Source organism: Dermacentor silvarum, chromosome 3 (assembly GCF_013339745.2).
Source record: "Dermacentor silvarum isolate Dsil-2018 chromosome 3, BIME_Dsil_1.4, whole genome shotgun sequence".
Lineage (NCBI taxonomy): Eukaryota > Metazoa > Arthropoda > Arachnida > Ixodida > Ixodidae > Dermacentor > Dermacentor silvarum.
Genome location: NC_051156.1, coordinates 11,781,606 through 11,802,443, shown reverse-complemented (window position 1 = coordinate 11,802,443; position 20,838 = coordinate 11,781,606). Strand labels below are relative to the sequence as shown.

At 44.8% G+C, this 20,838-nt stretch overlaps 1 protein-coding gene across 1 annotated transcript in view; it reads right to left on the bottom strand.

Annotated features, from left to right (window-relative positions):
• Positions 1 to 20,838, bottom strand: part of LOC119445320 (small G protein signaling modulator 2-like) — a 161,522-nt gene that overhangs the window by 139,420 nt on the left and 1,264 nt on the right. The window lies entirely within an intron of this gene.

Below are 20,838 nucleotides of genomic sequence, written 5' to 3'. Positions count from 1 at the left end.
ACAAATGCAGTCACTAATGCATCTATCAGAAAGCACAGCACGTGTTCGGACTTGACCGGGAGCAAAGTGCATCTGGCTGATGGCCAAGCGCCAACTCTGTGGAGTTGCATTCCACCGTGCTGCACGCGCCTCCTCCTCTCCTCTTTCATTGCCTCTGCCGGAAGGTCACATAGCGCTCCCTCCCATTGGCCCGGAGCAGATGACGTACAACTTACGCTTCCTCCTCTCCCCTCTAGCTGCACTACAGCTCCCTTCCCCTCTCGCATGATGTCAGATGCCTCCTCTCCCTTCCATCTGCGTTAGCCTCCTTTCCCCTCCATTCCCCTCCTTTGACGTACAAGGGTTCTCGTTCGCATGATCGTTCTAATGCTGATGCATTAATAATACTATTTGGATATGGTATGTGAGGTTCTGTGTTGTGTGATGCACACTCCCATGTTATGTGGTACAGGGTTGGTGTTGACCCACACCATGGGCATATGTCCCTAAAGGCTGAGGGGTGTATCTTGTGTAGTTTATGTAAGCTGACGAAGGTGCCTGTCTGTAGCCTACACAGATCGATGGCCTCTTCAGTCTTTAGGTTTCTGTGTGGTGGTGGGTAGAGCATACGATTCCCTCTATAGTAGATTAATATAGTAGAGTAGTCAGGATCCATGGGCGTTAGGTCCTCTACCACGGATGTGTTTAGGGCCGGGTAATGAACATATCCTCGAGCCGCTCTATCCGCATGTAGATTCCCTGTGATCCCTTCGTGTCCCGGTACCCATGTTATCGTTTGGATAAATTCTCTTTGGTATTCTTTGAGTTTGGTCAGAATTCGGGGTGCGTCCATACCAACCCTTCCTCTCTGGAAATTCCTGCATGCTGTTTATGAATCTGTTAAGATTGTCAGCGATTCCATTGATTTCCTTCCCTCTTCGATAGCAAGTGTGAATGGCGACTTTCTCCACTGTCGTGATGGAGCTGGGGGATATCGACCCGCTGGAGGTTCCTCTGCAGTCGGTCACCACTGCTACTGCTTTCTTAGCGTTGCCTGTGTAGAGTGCAGCATCAGTAAATCGGGCTGCATTCATAAAGCCGAATTTCCTGTTGATGTATTGGGCCTTTGCCTGTCTCCCGCTGGGGTGGAGGTCCGGGTCCATGTTTTTGGGGAACGGGATTACCTGGTACCAGCGTGGTAATTCTTGTGTTTGTTTGTGGGCTTGGAGTTGGGCGTTGTAACCAAGTCTCCTAAGTACGTTCCTGCCTGTGGGTGTTTGGAGGAGCCAGTTTTTCTGCGAGATGAGTAGAGCTTTGGCTAGTTCTTCAAAGGTGTTATGAAGTCCTAGGGCCAGAAGTTTCTCCTTTGAACTGTTCTTTCGTATTTATGATTGCATCTGCTTTTTTCTTCTGTGCTTTAGTTAGGTTGTAGTAGGGCAGGCTGTATGTTACCCTGCCGACTACTAGGCTCCTTACTAGGCAGAGTGTGTCTCCCTCCTTCAGGCCCCTTCTTCTGTTTGTGACTCATGCTATCATTTGGGCGATTTGTTGGGCCGTCATTTTGAGGAGGGCGAGGGCATGTTGACTTCTATGTGGAGGTTAGGGTCCGTGGGTACTGCTCGGTTTCCTTTCCCTTCCCATATTCTTATGGTTTCAGATTTGTCAGGTGAGCACTGGAGTCCTCTTTGATGGGCATATTCTTCTATTGTAGTGGCTGATGCTTGGAGCTGTTCATTCTTTTCGGCCAGGGAACCCTTGGTTGTTCATATCGTGATATCATCAGCGTAAAAAGCATGTCAGATACCTTGGATGTTTTGGAGTTTTCTGGCCAGGCCGATCATAGCGATATTGAAGAGAGTGGATGAGATTACCACTCCCTGAGGGGTCCCCTTGTTCGGGGGGTGGAAGGTTGCAGTTTCCATCTCTCCCAGCTTTAGCTCTGCTGTCCTTTGGCTTAGGAAGCTTCGTACATAATTGTATGTTCGCTCCCTGCAGTTGGTGTTTGCTAGTCCTTCCAAGATTCCTTGGTTGCTCACGTTGTCAAAAGCCCCTTTGATATATATGGCTAGGATAATGTGTTCACCTGCATTTGGAATGTTAGTGAGTACCTCTTCTTTAATTTGGAGGAGGATGTCTTCGGTCGAGAGCTTTGCTTGGAAACCGTACATGGTATCTGGCATCTGCCCACTCTCTTCCAGGAACTGCTGTAGTCTGACGTTTACTACTCGCTCAAATATCTTTCCTAAGCAGGATGTAAGCGAGACCGGCCTCAAGTTTTCTATGGCCAGTTTCTTCCCGGGCTTGGGTATCATGATTACATTGGCATGCTTCCATTGTTCTGGATCCTTAGACCAGTGGTCATTTATGAATTGTGTGAGAGAACCTACGGCTGTGTCGCTCATGCTTCTGATGACGGCATTAGTTATACCATCCACCCCGGCTGCCGTGTTGCGTGTCGAGCTTGCTATAGCCGCTCTGACTTCCGCAACCGTGATGGGCTCGTCTAGCTTTGGGTTTGGGGTTCCACTGTAATTTTTTTCATATGCGGGTATAGGGGTAAGTCCCGTAACATTTGAGGCGTAGAGCCTTTCCAAGCAGAATCTGGGTATTTTGTAAGATATTCTCATACGGTTCTTCTACAGCTTGATCATGCAGTGCCTTTACGACTGCTGGAATCTCTCCTGAATGTAATGCTTCTTCATAATCTATGAAGAACCGCGTGCAGAAGGGTTGACTATGATCAATTTTAAAGGGGCCCTCAAACCCTTTTTTAACTAATCATAGAATAATGTCACTATTAAATTACGTCACTTCGTGAATCTCATGCCGCAAAATTTTTTTTAATTGTTCCAACACAAGCGAAGCTAGACATAGTTACTGGAGCAGCTATCTTTCTCCTTTCATTTCCTCTAGCGCGCTGGAAGCTACACAGAGGAGACGGCAAGGAGGCACAAGGGAACAATGCCCCACTGGCCTTGCTGAAGGTTGAACGTCTTGGCGGTGAGACAGCTCATGGCGACCGTAGTATCTACACTCACAGCCGGGCTAGAGGGGAGACGTACACACTTCTCCTCTCTAGCCCAGCCATGCTATGCTATGCTTTTAATCTCGGGGACCACGTGCAGCAGATGTGCAACTATTGTGAGTAAACTGGTAGTGCAAAGATTAAACTGGTCTTTCTGTCTTACTGGGATTGCAGTAGCCATATATATGTTTCATTCATTTAACTCAAATGAGCCATAATTGCATTACTGAGAATGTTCTCACGATCATGAAATCAGCCAATAGCTGTATAAAAGGCTACGCTGCTTGTGACGACGGTGCATGAAAACATTTAGAAGGAGACAGCAAGTAATTTTTCATGGGTCTTGACACGAGATTGCAAATTCCCTGCTGCATGCACTGCAAAAATATTTGGCTCGCATGTTCACAGGAGCCTCGTCAACAATCAGCGAAATTTTCTTACTACGTTCAAAAATTGTTTCAGGGCCCCTTCAAAACGTTTATTGGAATGACTAGTGCCCTCACTTGCCTTTACAGCAAGGAAGCTGGGACTCACCTTGATGTAATGGATGTACACAAAAAGGAACAAGAGTCGGTATAGATATCATGAGGGCAACATAACCCTTAAAAGTGTTGTTATTAATTTTTTTAATGGCATCTAGCTGGCTTCACGGAAGAAACATGAGACATAATTGCCTTGAAATGACATACGAGCAGCCTCAAAGCTGGGGATCTAGGGTGGCACCAGAGTTGCAATGAAGCAATCATTTATCAGAGGTTGCAACGCAATACATGCAATGTATTGGCTGGCCGAACCAGGCCGAACTTGACATGAAACTTTGTCCAGAATGCCATCAGCTACTACCAGGGCCACTTTGTAGCGTGGAATGCACATACACCCTCCTACGGTATAAAGACACTTGAAGCACATCTACCATAGCATTTGTGTATGCAAGTTTATTTCTTAACTGCCTTTGCAATAATCCACACAAACTGTAGACAATGCTGCCCATTCTTCTGAAATGTTTTTGGGGCATACCTAACCTTAAAAAAGCTGTTTGAAATAGTTGAACAACAAACTGCTTTGTGATCGATCACCACATATATTACAGAACTTCAGATCACTGTTTCTTTTTAACGCGATAGTGTTAAGGGCCCCATGTTGCAGACAATCTGGTGTCTGCAACACTGGGGCACATATATTTAAGTAAATGTATGTGCCACGCCATGCTATATGACATGCGGTATATGCGGGTTATATTGCCACACTATTCTATCACTAAAGTTGCTCATACCTTGTCTTACATTCTTGACAAAGTTATTCCTCGGAATTTTGAGAATAATAATAATAATAATAATAATAATAATAATAATAATAATAATAATAATAATAATAATAATAATAATAATAATAATAATAATAATAATATTATATTATATTATTATTATTATTATTATTATTATTATTATTATTATTATTATTATTATTATTATTATTATTATTATCATTATTTTATTAACAAATCTTCCAAGTACAATGAGAGAAATCAGGTTCGCCTAAGCCATCACAGTGGCTTGTCACGCCACTGTGATGACAGCCCACAAACAAATTTCATGAAACAAAACACCGACAGTGCATGCCTTTTATGTTAACTCTTCTCAGCCTGAAATATTGAAAGTGGGAAACAATAACAGAAACCTGAAAATGATGTAATTTTTTTGGTGCGGCTGTGCACTACCTCCGGGATCGGCCCACGCAGGAGGCTGCGTTTCTACCAGAAAGCTCATCTGGGTGTTCATTTTGATTCAAGTATGTCTTGGGATAGTCATTTGGCTAACGTTTGTGACCGGCTGCGCAAAATAGCATGTATACTATACTCTATCAAAAGCATTATGCCCTGTTTATATAAGGAAAATGATAGCTCACACATTAGCATACAGTGTGCTGCGCTATGGAATTTGTTCTTTTTACTTTTGTTCAGTGTTTTGGCGCAAAAGAGTTGATTGCTTACTAAAATCTATAATTTGTGCCGTAATGTATGGTGTTCAAATGCTCAACAACTCTAATCTCTTTTTGTCATCACGCATGCCTTCTTTCAGATTCTTATTTAAAGAAAGCGTCATTCTTATGTATCTATGGAATAATGAATTCTGCCTCCCATACGTCCCTGTTCGTACACTGCGCCCACGTGGCCATTTCATTTTGCCTAGAGTGCGCACTAGGTACGGTGAACGTGTTCGTGCTTTTTATGTGCCAAGTGCTCTAAATGACCTCCCAACCAATGTTTTCTCGTTAGGCAGTCGGAAAGACGTAAAGTCTGTTATATTTGATTTGTATGCTTAATTTCTTTTTTTTCCTTCCTACCTGTTTTTTTTTTTCTTTCTTTTTCCCTGTTTTTTTTTTCACTTCAGAAATGAACAGATACGAATTGACAGTGGCGCATGCTCCGTTTTGTGCCCTGCTGCCGGACACTGCCCCACAAGCCATTGTCGGCTTGGGCAGGCCCGTATTTTGTACCCTGTAAATCCACGAATAAAGATCATCATTATTATTATTATTATTATTATTATTATTATTATTATTATTATTATTATTATTATTATTATTATTATGCATAGCGCTCACTGCCAGCGTTTTCCAGTAAACATTACAGTTACATAAGCTGCAGTTACCGGGGAAGCGGGAGAAGCAGTCAGGGATCTTCGAATGCTATTGCATTCCACTCTTAAAGGTGAAGCTTAAGCATCCTCCAGTTTCGTTTAATTATAGACTCTCTGTGTCGGCTGTGCCGAATTCTCTGTGACAATTATGTCAGCAACGTCACTGCTACAAAGCCAATGTCATAGGCTTCCGATTTATACCAGATGTGGAAAAATGAAAAGTCAGGTGGACTTTTTACTCTTGGGGCAATGAATCAGCAACACGGGCAACCCAAAATAAAGTAGGCATGAGATATCACAAAATCTAGTTTATTTAAGAACGTGCTTATACATTGTCTGAAGATGACCGTAGTTATGAGACCCTGACAGCTATGAAATGTGGGTCGAATGGAACTCAACTGGAGCACAACTGCAAGCTATGTTTTCATGACACAATAAAAAAATACAAAACACAGACAGATTGAATCACTCTCGCTAAGCATATTATAATCATGCTTAGAAATAATTTTGTCATCTGTGTGTACTTGGTGAATAAAAGTGTCTCCTTCACATGCTCATCGTCCCAACATCGAACTTGCTTTGTGCCGAAATTTTACAGCACAACTAAAGCAGCATGCTATTAATTGTATAGGTAATTAATTAATGAGTTCGATGAATCATTAAATGACAATTCAATAGTTTATTTCATCTGAGCATTTAATAAGCATTTATGAAGCATTAAATAAGCATTTATGTACTTGTTATATTATTCGGTTCAAAGATAAATTTTGACACGAGATTATAAATTCCCTGCTGCATGCACTGCAATAATATTTGGCTCACATGTTCAAAGGAGGCTCGTTAACAGTTAAGCAACAATTTGTTCAGTGACAGGGCGACATTCACCAGCATGCAGTCTATGAGGCCTTCACGTGAAAGCATATGAACTAAATAAATATGAAGAGGCTACACAATACAACATGAAAATGTCATCAATGTAGTACTAACACTGCTGATATAGCAAGAATTACAAAGTTGAAATGCAGCTTTAGCTTAGGGCTAACTCTTGATCTCCCTATTCAAATACATGTAAAACAGAAATGCTCTTATGAGACAAGTGCTGGATTGATTTGAATAATTTTTTCTGCATTTGAGGGACAGAATTTCATTCCAGAAAATGTAGCAAGCTAAATTTTTATTTAGAACCTCATACATTTACAATGATTGTTTAAAATCAGTAAGTTTAAAACAAATTAGAGCGTTAAGTTTACAAGTCCATAACTATAGATCAACAAGAGGTGTAACAGTTCTGTAAACCGTACCTGTTAGAAAATATAAGGTGGACAAATTTTATATGTAAGCTTACTATTGAAATGAAACTGTTACAATGCGTATGAAGATTTTGCAAATGCCTAACTCACAAATAAGTGGTATATTTAAAGCAATATATAACATGTCAATTCTGTCTGCCTTTATATGTCGTAATATGTTTAGCTTACTGAATTGGGAGATCATTATTTATGACTGAGCTAGTTTTTTTTTCAGTGTTTTCTTTTTGCAATTTTCAATAATTCTTGGTAAAAAGAAATAGCGTAAATAAAATTGCATAATAAAAACAAATAGCGGCACCTCCACCAATTCGTTACGATGCAGAAGTCACATATAAAGATGTATTTACACTGTTTACAAGAGAGACAACGATACACAAACAAGATGGCTGTCGAGACCGAGTTCACCTCTACACGTCAAATCATCTTCTTCTGACTGGCACCATTCTTGGTTGTGCTGTAACAATATGCTTCCTACAGCCACTAGATTTAAACTTTTAACAGCGGAGCTGTTTAAGGATCGAGGTTGATCCCTACGGAGTGATGGTGTTCAGCAGTTTCTAGTGAAGTGGAGAGAGTGTGAAATGAAGAGAGGAGGTGCAGAGAGAGAAAGAAAGAGGCAGACAGAGAGCGAGAGAAATAAATAGATAAATGAAACAAAATTACCTTACTTGGCGAGGTGGGATTCGAACCCGGGTACTCACGGTCTGAAGGCGAGCGTCATAACCACTACACTCTAAAAAAAAGTTTACACCCTTTGGGTCGTATCTTGTCCCCTAACATTAATCGTCATCTGTCTTGTCCGCATTTCTTTTCTTTAACGCTGCGAGCCCGGCACTTTCTAGTAACGAAAGGCTTGCACGTTATCAGCGTGGCACAGCATTCTCGGCAGGAAAGTAGTGAGCAGCAGAGTTTTCAGGAAAGGCAATGAAAGCAAGGCAGGTGACGACTATTGTTTGGGGACAAGATACGACCCAAGGGGTGTAAACTTCTTTAGATTGTAGGCTATACGCCCACACTTGCAGAACATGCATTTATGGGAACGATATGCATGATTGCGTTGTACCGACGATTGTAACACAACTTGCTATGGGTCAGAGAAAGAGAAAATGAGAGCAAGAGAGACAGAGAAAGAAGGAGAGGTGGGATTTGAACCCGGGTACTCACGGTTCGAATACGAGCATAATACCCACTATGCTTGCAAAGCTCCGCTGTTTCATCAGATTTCACAAGCGTGGAACTGGCATATTTTTTTTTTCTTTTAAACGCAACAAGCCTCATGAAATTCCATGCAGTGGACACTGAGAAAAACTATTTCTCCACTCCTGTGTAGTTAGATGGAGCTAACTGTTGGTTAGCTCCATCTAACCAACAGTTAGCAATTTTTACCAATGCAAAAATTCTTAAGAAAAACCTTTTTTGGGGGCTTTCTTCTAGTGAGCTTACATTACTTATTAGCTGTATTGGTATGTAAGCATTGAAAAATCTGTCGGAAGTGGGAATAACAGCTCATTCCATTTGCTTATATTGCAAGGGAAAGAGATTTAAAACAAATGTGGAACATTCACATAACTTGCAGCTATCGTCCCTCTGTGACACATACGGTTTTAAATATGTGTTCCCATTGACACCTGTCTTCTGGCATGTTATTTGGTTTAACAGTGATCGATTGAAAGAATGTGCAGTGGTTTTTAATGGATTCCCACGAGAAGGTATTTCTCCCTGCTGTGATACTGATATTTTGATGTCTGTCTAGTGTGAGTCAGTCACAAAATGTACACCATCAGTTGCAAATGAATTCCAGTCTGCTGACAACTTTATTGCTGTAAAGATTCTATACAGCAGCGGTATACTCTTGAAAAGGTTGAAAAGCGTCTTAAAAATAGATTGCTTGATGACCATGAAGCAGGCAACATAGGCAGCACCCACTGGCCAGTGGGTAAGATGAAGTTAGCGCATCGGATCACTATTTACAGTGTCAGTCCTTGTTGCAGTGTCAGTGTCTCAAGTCTGATCATGCTGCAACAATATGAAGTATATAAAGTTTTCTTAAATAGATAGTAAAGCGAATTTTAATTCTAAATGTATGTTATAGACTACTGTCATATAGGTCATTACTGCACCATCCTGCTGGGGCCCAGAGCACTAGTTTATTTATAAAACAAGGAAAGAGACGAGATGGTTTGCATCTCCACTGGCGCTGGGGTGCTGCAAGCCACAAGCCCAATGAGATGCATGTGGTTGGTTGATACCATCGGGTCTTTGTTGATCGTGCCGACGTTTAGTGCAATTCTGTTTCTTTCCGCTTTCACAGAAAGTGTACTTATGCCATACTTTCAATAGTGATGCTTCAAGAAAGAATGCATGAATAAACAAGTTGTGGCATGAGCACACTTACGATCAGCTCTGTGCAAAACTCGGCCACTGCGGTCTTCTATAGTGTACGATGTAGAACCTAGATGGTGCCCCGACTTTGTGCCGTGAAATGAATTTGAGATCATGTGATGAACTGCAGCATGAAGGAATGTGCCTGTATTTGTAAGTACTAGAATGAAATAGTTTGTAAGCTGGACCTTTCTTTGGTATGCAGAAACAACACTACATCTCCAATGCCAGTGTACGCTAGTAGGTATATCGGAAGCTATGATCGAGAAAATTGCCGAGTACCTTGCATGCAGGCATCTCCTTGTCCAACTTCATTTTTGATGATGCTACCGAACTATACCAATGTAAGGAACACAAACCAGACCAAAAGCATCCTACAGCTCCCATAGCATCTGCTAAAATAATTAGTACCTTTATGTCACTGAGAGCAAAGGAAGTACAACAAACACATATCTTCAACAAGGTGAGCTTTCTTAAAAGAAGATTTAGAAGTGCATCCCGGGAATTTAAAAGGACACTAATGACGATCTTACACTTAGCTTTTTCTGCTTCCAAAAGTTTGAGTCCAGATTCCGTACACCACATTTTGTAGGTGCTATAGTACTTGTTCAAGCATGTTTTTTAAAAAACTCACTGCAAGTGAAACTGACATGAAAAAAAAAAGCACTTATGGTGTCAATCAAGGCAATGTTCTTTAGCTAGATAAGTGTCGCTTACTTGCATTCCGTGACATGGATGTGTCTTTCCTGCTTGTATTGGTCCTAGGTGTACATATACCCTCGTCCATGTAATCAATCTTTCATTTGATAGACAGCACAATCCCATTCTCTGTTCTTTCATTCTGTCCTGTTTTTGCCCTGCATTTTCAAGCCCAATGGTATATTGTAAGGCTTCATGAGCCTTGCAACTGGCCACCTTGTGAAAAAGAGCAATTGACTCCAATTGGGAAATTTCCAATTGGTACCAATTGGAAAATTTCCAATCGTAAATTAGTACATAACTGGACCAATTGAACCAACTGGAACTTGACCAATTGGTTTTTGTTGGAGTGACCTTAATTGTACCAAATGGGTACCAATTGTATTGAAACCAATTAGTTGGAATGACCAATTGCACCAATGGGCAATACCAATACACATATACAGGGTGTCCCAGCTATCACGCAGCACGATTAAAAAAAAGCGGAACGTTGTTACACGAAGCCAACCTAGTGCGTATTGTTTTCAGTACAGTGGAGTAGCCGCTAGTAATTTTTTCGTTACTGATATTTAATTAATTGTAATTAATTATCTAACTCGAGAAGTACTGTCCTAATTATCAAAGTGTCAATGAGAAAGTTGTAGACCAACATGAAAAACTCCCGATACAGCTTTCTGTTGCTCAATACGTGCTACATAAATGTTTTTTCGAGCGTGAAAGACGCCTGCAAATACACGTAGAATTGCCGCATGACTAGCTGCTCGAGGCACTTTGCGTGTATTCGCGGGCTTCTTTCATGCTCGAAAAAACACTTATGTAGCAAGTATTGAGCAACATAAGCTGTATCAGGAGTTTTTCATGTTGCTCTACAACTTTCTCATTGACACTTTGATAATTAGGACAGTACTTCTCGAGTTAGATCATCAATTACAATTAACTAATTAAATCTCAGTAACGAAAAAATTACTGGTGGCTACTCCACTGCACTGAAAACAATACGCACTAAGTTTGCTTCGCGTAATGCCGTTCCTCTCTTTTAAAATCATGCTGCATGATAGATGGGACACCCTGTATACCTCGTCAAGCAAACCTAAATAGAATTCCAACTGTCAGAAACAGGTTTGCTATAGCCTTAGTACTGATTGCATATATAGCTATAATTCATTCCTGTTTCCTTGAATGGGTTCATAAACTGAAAGTATGATTTCCCAGCTAGTTACGTTCTAGCTAGTTTATCTCTATTGGTAGTCCAATTAGACTCAGTTGGGAATGTAAGGTGGGCCTAGCTGGTTCAAACTGGCAAGTCTAATTGAACTCAATTGGTTGCATCCCTGACTCAATCGTAACCAATTCGAGGTAATTAGGATTTCCCAATGGGCCCAGTTGATTCCAATTGGCAAGTCCAATCGGACTCAATTGGTTTCACTTTGACTCAATCGTAACCAGTTGGAAGTGAGGATTTTCCAATTGGTTCCTATTGGTCCCTGTTGATTCCTATTGAAAAAGCTAATTGGAGTCAATGTTTATTTTTTTTTTTGACTGGGCAGTTCTTGTTTCAACAACAAGCAGCCACGAGGTTCAATGCTGGTTGAGGTGAACGCTGACAGTAAAAAACTTGTTGCGTCACCGAAGGGATGTGTGACAGAATGATGGCACAGGTTGAGCGTGCCACCGGCACCAAGACTCTACAGAATGCAACAATGTGATCTGCAAGACACTTCCTCATGAAAACATGCCTGTGGTTATGGTACCAGCATAAGGAAATGCAGGGGCAGCGAGATTGACAACATAGGTGCTCTTTTCCTGTGTCAGTTTTAATTTTAGCGAGCATGTGAAGGGTGAAATAATTGTCACATGGCCCTCTCAATAGCTTAATTATTTCTTTGTTAGGCCACATAATGTGAAAGACAGGCTTCAACTTTGCTCGAATTCATAATTACACTAGATAAAAAATTTAATATAATGTAACTACATGTGCTATTTATGTGCTACATATTACTCCTTATCTAGAAGCTGCCAACTTCGACATTGGAATTTTTTAAATGATGTATTTATTTTATAAAAAGTTGAACTGTTTCCAAGTATGTCTTTTATCATATTGCCATCATTCTTTGTTTTTAAGTTACTCACATTGCACATTTATTACAGGAAATGTGGTGGGACTGGAAGTACGCGATAGTAGATTATTCAAACAATAATGTTTAAGACAAACACAGTTACCGTATTTGCTTGATTGTAACGCGAGTTTTTTTTTTTTTTTTTTTTTAGATTTTTGCAACCTGAAGTCGATCCTCGCGTTACAATCGAATACCAGAATTCAAGTTGTCTGAAAAGTGCAATGATACACCCAATTCTAATCAACGAATGAAATGTGCGAGTGAAAGCGCGCGAGGGACGCGCGCTTTCACGGAGAGCGAATGCACGGCGGAGAGCAAACCCGGCGTCTTCCGTTGTGCGAGAGGTCTTGGGGGGATGGGAGGGAGGGAGCGGAGGCGACGTTTAGCTGCGGCACCAAATGCGTATCTTGCGGCCCGGCGCAAGGGGAACTGGCGACTCAATTGTTCTGTGACTCAATCTCCTACGCGAAATGAGGAAAGCGAAAAGGCAGCGCGGGAGGGAAGAGGGAGGCGGCTCTGCCCGCAATGCCTATTTGTACTTTGCCCGGCTGCGGCCTGTCGCGCGCACCGTATCTTGCAAGCGATCTCCACACGGCTCTTACATTTGTACGTGCTGTGCTTTCTCCGCTCAGTTTCCGTTCAATTGACAGACCGCACGAACCTTCGCTCGCTGCTGCTAGCGCGCTTGCTCACGCTATAGCGTGTTGACAGCGGTTGTGCGCGGTCATAGTGTGATCTACGAGCCGAGGTGTGTTCAAAAAGAAACCAACTTTTGAAATAGCGCGCCAACCGGCAGAGGGAGCGCGCTGCGGCTACTGAGCGAAAACAAATTAGAAGGGAAAATCTGTACGATAACACAAAGGGCAGTGCTTTGCTATTTGAGGCTCAAGCCGGTTGCCTAAGGACCAAAACATACCGGAGCAAATATTCGGAACTAGATGACGCATGTGTATGCTGCAGTAAAGATCCAGAGACCACTCAGCACATCCTAATGGAATGTGAAGGTATTAACTCAGCGAGAACCGTAGGTAACGTGCAACTCCTGCTAAGCGCTTGGGTTTAAAGTGGAAGGAAACAAAAACAGATCAGCCGTGGAGATAAGCAAGAGACGATTAGAGTACTTGTGGAAAAAGGAGCAGGGAAAAGATGGATACGACCTGATCTCTTAAAATCATAGGTAGCGCTACAAGGTACATTTTTGAAAAAGAAAAGGAATAATGAGAGGTATACAAAAATGCTAGATAAAGAACATGTATAGTATACCTGATTAAATCAAGCAGGCTAGGTGACTATTTGTTGCCGCCCCGTTTCAAAGGGGATGCCAATAAATCGTCATCATCATCGAGCGCATCTAGCGGCAGGTTTGCCGCGTTTCGCTCTGAGCGTTAGTTGGCGGGCTACAGCCGCTGAAGTGGGCACATGATCAAGCTGTTCGTGAAGAACTGTGTGTGCGTGTGTGTGCGTGTGTGTGCGTGTGCGTGCGTGCGTGTGTGTGTGTGTGTATCACCTTACACATCCACAGGTGATAACCACGTCGAGATTTTTCGCGTTACTTTCGTAGTTTTATTTTTTCTTGATGGACGCAATGAAAAGTCACGCCTCGCGGTCGCGTTACAATCGAGTAAATACGGTAAGTGAATTATGTTAAAACGTCGATAAAGCACAAACACATGAGTGATTGAAAAGAGTGGTTAAAAAGGCACCATATGTAGATGAGAGAAAAATGCTTACTCATGCATCACAATTTCCACCACCCATTCTCCTCCTATAAATCCACCCACGTGCAGTGTTTACACGTCTATTTAAAAAAAAAAAAACTGCTAAGTGACCATGCAGAAGAGAAATATTGTAGCCATCATTGAATATCCCAGCCCTTGCATATTTATGCATGAATTGCTTATTGTTCATTGCTGAACTTTTCAATCACTTAATTTAGAAGAATTGATTGAGGCGAAAAAAAAATTAGAGACAAATAAGGCTTCTTGATAAATACCCTTTTGTAATGTTTGATTTAAGAAAATTAATGGTGAGCTATGCATAAACACATGCAAACACAGATTCAAAGTACTCACAATATTGTTACGCGAAGGACGAGTCAGTAAGACGAGCAACTATTTACAGGTTATATTTCCAACAGCGGTTGCAGCGCGCGCTGACCGGTTAGATTCACCTCGCGAGCCCAGCTCGTTCTTCTTCCTCTTTTCTCGAGTGATGGCGCCCGCGCGCCTCGTTCAAACAATCAAATACCACACGCGTGTAGCATAATCCCCCGGCGGCAGAGGCGACATCCCGGAGCGGCTAAATGACATCACTATAGGAGGGTGATACTGCTTCAGTCGTGTAACGTGCACGATATCACTGGAATGGGAAGCAGATGGGGCGTCAGGGGATATATCTCGTAGGTGACGGGAGTCACGGCACGAAGCACTCGGTATGGGCCTGTGTAACGAGACAGCAGTTTTTTCTGGCTGGCCGACCTGACGCGACGGAGACCATAGAAGCACCAAAGGACCAGGCGGGAAGTGCACGTCTCGGTGTCGCCGGTCGTACAAACGCCTTTGACTCTCTTGGGAGTTCAGAAGGCGGTCACGGGCAATTTCCCTTGCGTGGGCAGCGCGGGCGATGGCGTCAAGTGCATATTCCTGGTCGGTGCCGCGTGAACAGGGAGAGCAATTGTGTCGAGGGGCGGTGCTGATTCTCGGCCGAACAGAAGGAAAAATGGGGAATAACCGGCTGTGTCGTGGCGCGAGGAATTAAACGCAAACGTGACAAACGGTAGAGCGAGGTCCCAGTCTGTGTGGTCTGAAGAGACGTACTTCACGAGCATGTCTGTGAGAGTGCGATTAAGACGCTCCGTGAGGCCATTTGTTTGCGGATGGTATGACGTAGATAGCTTGTGCCTCGTGGCACAGGACAGCAGGATGTCCGCGATAACATTTGATAGGAATGTCCGGCCACGGTCTGTGAGAAGTTGTCGCGGAGCTTCATGTAGTAAAATCATGTCGTGTAGAAGAAAATCGGCGACATCTGTGGCGCAGCTTGTAGGGAGCGCTCGGGTGATGGCGTAGCGCGTGGCGTAATCTGTGGCCACAGCGATCCACCTGTTCCCAGAAGTAGAAAGAGGAAAAGGACCAAGTAAGTCTAAACCAACCCGAAAGAATGGCTCCGCGGGAATGTCGAGTGGTTGAAAGTACCCAGCAGGGAGCGTCGATGGTGTCTTACGTCTCTGGCATTTCTCACACGCAGCTACGTATCTTCGAACGGAGCGAGCAAGCCCTGGCCAAAAGAAACGTCGGCGGATCCGGTCGCAGGTGCGTGACATACCGAGGTGACCGGCAATGGGTAGGTCGTGAAGTTCGTGGAGAACAGCCAAGCGAAGGTGTTTAGGGATCACAAGGATCACAATTTCCCTTGCGTGGGCAGCGCGGGCCGTCGGGGTGAACGTTGTGGCGGTAGAGTACGCCACCTTGAACTGTGAATAAGCGAAGGGAACTGTCGGTAAGTGACCATTCCAGGCGGTCAATGATGATGCGCAAGGATGGGTCACGGCGCTGCTCGTCGGCGACATGGAGCAGTGGAAAAAATGTCGCAGTTTCGCCCGAAAGGCGAAGCATCCATTGCGATAGCAAATTAGTTGAGAGCAATTCGGAGTAGGGATAGTAGTTTTATCGACTGCATAAACTTGGACACATTCACTTACTAACTGAATTAACAAGCGTGTTGTCAGCGCGCACAACCAAACATGAATAGATCACACTCGATGACCGCAGACAACCACTGTCAAAACGCTGGCAGCAAGCGCAGCCGCCGCAGCGAGCGAAGGTTCGTGCGGTCTATCGCTTCAAGGGAAACTGAGCGGCCGAATGCACAGTGCATACAAAGGGTGTGGAGATCGCTTGCAAGATACGGTGCGCGACAACACCGGCGCAAACATATAATAAAGAACCAAGCGCAAAGTACATGAACGTATTTGTTGGCAGAGTAGAAGCCGCCCCCTCCCCTCCCTCCTACGCTGCCTTCGCGCTTTGCTCCTTTCGCGTGGGAGATTGCGTCGCCAGTTCCCCTTGCGCCCGGTTGCAGGATACGCATTTGGTGCCGCAGCAAAGCGTCGCCCCCCCTCCCTCCCATACCACCACGGCGTTTCGCGCCACGGAAGTCGCGTTTGCTTTCCACCGTGCGTTCGCTCTCCGTGATAGCGCGCGTCCCACGCGCGCTTTCACTCACACATACGGCGCGCGGCGACGATTTTATCGCCCTTGGACTTTATACGGAACCTCACGGCGACGCCGACGGCGACGCCGACGGCAGAAATCTGCTTGAAGTGTCCATATAATTGCTATCGCAATAAAACATAGAAAACGCAGGCGTCGGTGTCAGTGTCAGACATAGAGGTCGGGTCTTCGACTGGGTAGCGAGAGAGGCAATCTGCATCCTGGTGTTGGCGTCCCGACTTGTACGTCATTGTGTAGAGATATTCTTGGAGTCCGAGGGCCCAACGACCGAGCCGGCCAGTAGGATCCTTGAGCGACGAAAGCCAACAGAGCGCATGATGGTCTGTGATCACTGAGAAGGGCTTGCTATATAAATATGCGCGAAACTTTGAAACAGCCCAGACGAGAGCAAGACATTCACACTCGGTGATCGAATAGTTGCGCCTTGCAGTTGTCAGGAGCCGGCTAGCGTAGGCTATAACGCGGTCGTGTCCGTGTTGGCGTTGCGCTAAGATGGCGCCGATCCCATAACCACTGGCATCGGTTCGGACCTCTGTAGGTGCGGACGGGTCAAAGTGGGCCAAGATCAGTGGATTGGTGAGAATCGCGATAAGGCGTGAAAATGCGGCAGCCTGAAGGGAACCCGACGTAAAAGGCACGTCTTTCTTCAGAACTTCCGTGAGTGGTCGAGCTTCACGAACCGTCTGAAATAACAGAGCCCCACAAAACTCCGGACGTCTTTGACAGACTGAAGTACCGGAAAAGCCGTTACTGCTCGAACCTTCTCCGGGTCGGGTTGTACTCGGGAAGCATCGACGAGATGGCCTAGCACTGTAATCTGTCGGCGTCCGAAGTGGCACTTCGACAGTGACAAATATGCCGCGGTAGGAAAGCAAAAGGCGATGTAGGGCGGCTGTTTGGTCAGGTGCGAGGGCCGTAGCGACCATCGGACGTAATGGGCCGTCGAGGTTCAAGGCATCCTGCGGGTAATCAGGAGTATCTGGAGACGCGTCGGCTGCAAAAGCAGTGACGTGGTCGTCTGTCACTGACCGGAGCGTGGCCACCGCTATGCCTTCAGGTAACACTTGCTTCGCCAAGCCAAAATTGACAACGGGGAGACACATCCGATTAGCGGTAAGGGTAACGACGGAGTGTGGCACAGAGATGTCGCGCGCCAGGAGGACATCACGAATAGGTGCGACGACATAGTCTCCATCAGGCACGGATGCCGTTAAGGCCAATTCGACGAAGGTTAGGGCTTTTGGAGGTAAACGAACAAATGCTGTAGTGCAGAGGGTGTTCGGTTGTTCGGGTCGATCGTCTGAAAGAAGAGGAAGCTGGATGCACAGCGTACCGGTGGAACAGTCGATGAGGGCAGAATGCGTTGTCAGAAAGTCGAGCCCGAAGATTAGGTCATGAAGGCAACTGGTCAGCATGGTGAACAGGACTGGAACTTGGTGGCCAGCTATTTCAATGCGAGCAGTGCACATATCCCTGACGCGTCAACAGTGGCGCCATTGGCGACGCGTACGGCTCGAGTGACGGCAGGCGTAAGAACCTTTTTGAGGCGACGACATAGGTTAGCGCTCATTATGGACACTTGGGCTCCAGTATCAATCAATGCCGTCAACGGGACACCATCTACGTCTACTTCAATTAGGTTTGTGTTCGTGAGGAGCGTCAACGGAGGATTTGGACAGGGCGAACGTGATGCAGCACTACCTCCAAGAGCTGCATGGCCTGGTTTTCCGTCCGGCGGTTTGGCGAGGAAAAGCGGCGAGGTTGGGGTGACAGGGAGCGACGGCGTTGAGGCGACGGCGATCGACCGGAGGTGCGGCTGTCCGGGGCATCAGCAGTAGGGTATAGACGACGAGTTGAGTAACGGCGAGCGTCAGCGTATGGGCGAGGAGCACGGAATGAGCTCCAGTACGGCGACATCCAGGCGGTGCGGCAGTGGCGGGATACATGACCAACTCGGTGGCAACGGAAGCAGATCGGTTTGTCGTCTGGGGTGCGCCATTCAGCATGATTGTGTGTTCTGGGAGCGAAATACTGGTCATTACAGGTTGTGGACATGGGAATGGGTGCCGAATCAGGTCGGGAGACAGAGCAGGCAGCAGTAGGGATGGCATGGTTTGCAATTTCTTGCCGCACAACTGCTTGAATAACGGAAATAGTGGGGGCCGCTTGGTCAAACGTACCGTCTAGGGGTCGCGGACGAAGGGGGGCCGCACTCGCCGCTTCAATCTCACGGCGAACGATACGCGTGACGCGTTCTCTTGAAATGGACGTGTGGCGGTAAGAGCGGCGCAAGAGGACGTGGCAGGGGTATTTGGGATAAAGTCCCTAAAATTTTTTTAGGGACTTTAATTTGGGAGCTGGAATAACTGTGGGATGACGCGGCGGCTTTTGGCTACATCGAAGCGGCGGCATTCTTTGACGATGGCGTCGACTGTAGAAACGTCGTTATAGACGAGCATATATTGAAGGCGTCGTCCGCGATGCCTTTTAGGATATGGCCAACCTAATGTCAACCTCTGTCATGTGCTCGTCGACTTTCCGGCAAAGCGTGAGCACTTCCTGTATGTAGGAGACATATACGATTCGGTCGACTACTGGACACGTGTAGCAAAAAAGCTCTTTTCGCGCAGCCTGTTGGCGACCTGGCGGGTTGCCAAATAGGATCGCGAAGCCTCTCTTTGAAAATGTCCCAGCTGGAGAGCTCGACCTCATGGGTGCGAAACCAGACACGCAGTGTCCCGTCTAGATAAAAGATCGCATTGGCAAGCATGATGGTAGGGTACCAGTGGTGGCTTCGGCTAACACGTTCAAACATGCTGAGCCAGTCGTCGACGTCAACACCATTTTGGGCGGAGAATGTCCCAGGATCACGGAGACTAGGAACCGTAACGTACGTTGTGATTGGCGCCGCAGCTGTAGGTGGCGACGGGGTGGTTCCATCGGAAGCCTTGGCTGAGAAGACGATGGTGCGACCACTTCGGAGCTCCGTGGCGAGGACGGGGAACATTCCACCTCCACCACAATGTTACGCGAAGGACGAGCCAGTAAGACGAGCAACTATTTACAGGTTATATTTCCAACAGCGGTTGCAGCGCTGACCGGTTAGATTCACCGCGCGAGCCCAGCTCGTTAATTCTTCCTCTTTTCTCGAGTAATGGCACCCGCGCGCCTCGTTCAAACAATCAAATACCACACGCGTGTAGCAATATGGCTGGATACCTTTAAAACTAGTTCTAGTACTGCCTGCCACATAAAGGTCACTGAGTGAAGTCATGGTGTAGTTCGCACTTAATAGAAAACTCAGAATCACCCGGCACACCTTGCACATGAAACATTAATCTGTAGTGGAAAATTAATGCAAAGTACATGCGCTATTGAGACCATAACCAATATTGTTTGCCCAGACCTCTTGTAACATGAACTGTCTGTCAAGACTACCTCTGTCGTATGCAATAAGCTCATTTTCTCTGGGACGTAACTAACATGCATTTATGTCATACTAGATAGAATTTTAATCGTGACCATATAAAGCCAGCAGGCAATTGTGAGGCCAAAGTGAGCATAGGGGTAATTAGCTGTGGTTGAAATTGAAGTTAAAATTATGGGCTTTTAAAATTATGGGGTTTTACGTGCCAAAACCACGATATGAATATGAGGCACGCCGTAGTGGGGGACTCCGGAAACTTGGACCACCTGGGGTTCTTTAACGTGCACCTAAATCTAAGTACACGGGTGTTTTCGCATTTCGCCCCCATCGAAATGCGGCCGCCGTGGCCGGGAAGTGTAGAAAATAATGAAGAATAGGGAAATGATAGTGCACAAAAAGATAAACCTATTTGTCACCATGCAGTGGGGACCGAACGAACCTCCATACTCCATGTGTACATCGCACAACTTAACATTTATCCCACTTAAACTGAGCATATGGGTTCAAATATTAATAGCTAGGTGAACGGAATGGGTGAGAACGGAAACAGATTTTAAGCTATGGCTCATTGCAGATGCTATGATTCTATTTAAGTGAGATTGCGCTAGAATTATTTATCTTATATGGGTCTATATACATAAATTTTTATTTTCCTGAGCACTATAGTGTATGTACGTACATTAATAATAAGAAGACCGCATGAATTCTGATGCATATATATATATATATATATATATATATATATATATATATAGTTGCTATAATTTGAATACCCCGGACAGTTTATTTGTACCATAAACATTGGTTTGCTTTCTTTTTAAATCACATTTTAATTACGCACACAATTAAAAGTATGAAATTTCTATAAGCATATCACACAAATTGATGCTCCAATATGTACAGTATCAGGGCCGGTATTTTGTAGCGATGCCTTATGACTTATTCTATACTAGTCTTATCATCCACCTCTCACGGCCGGCTTATCCCGTTGATAACGCGAGCGGACAGTCGCTCTGACCACTAACAAA